This window comes from Cariama cristata, unplaced genomic scaffold, assembly GCF_000690535.1.
Source record: "Cariama cristata isolate BGI_N322 unplaced genomic scaffold, ASM69053v1 scaffold27159, whole genome shotgun sequence".
Taxonomy (NCBI): Eukaryota; Metazoa; Chordata; class Aves; order Cariamiformes; family Cariamidae; genus Cariama; species Cariama cristata.
In genome coordinates, this window is record NW_009635623.1 from 1,612 (window position 1) to 1,845 (window position 234).

The following is a 234-nucleotide window of genomic DNA, read 5'->3' on the forward strand; positions in this document are numbered from 1 at the left end:
CTCTGCCTCTTCCCTGGCTGCTCTGCCCAGATTTGGGGGCTCCGTACGCCCCCTTGCACCCCCAAAGGACCTCTTCCCATCCCCGAGGAGGGGAAAATCCGGGCTGTAGGAGCGGCTCCTGCCTCGCTCCCCTGGAAACAGGACAGGCGAAGAAGCGGGGACGCGGCTTTGCTAAGCCGGGCTTTAGGCAGAGCCTGGGAAATGGAGCGCGGGGCGGGAAATGGAGCGCGGGGC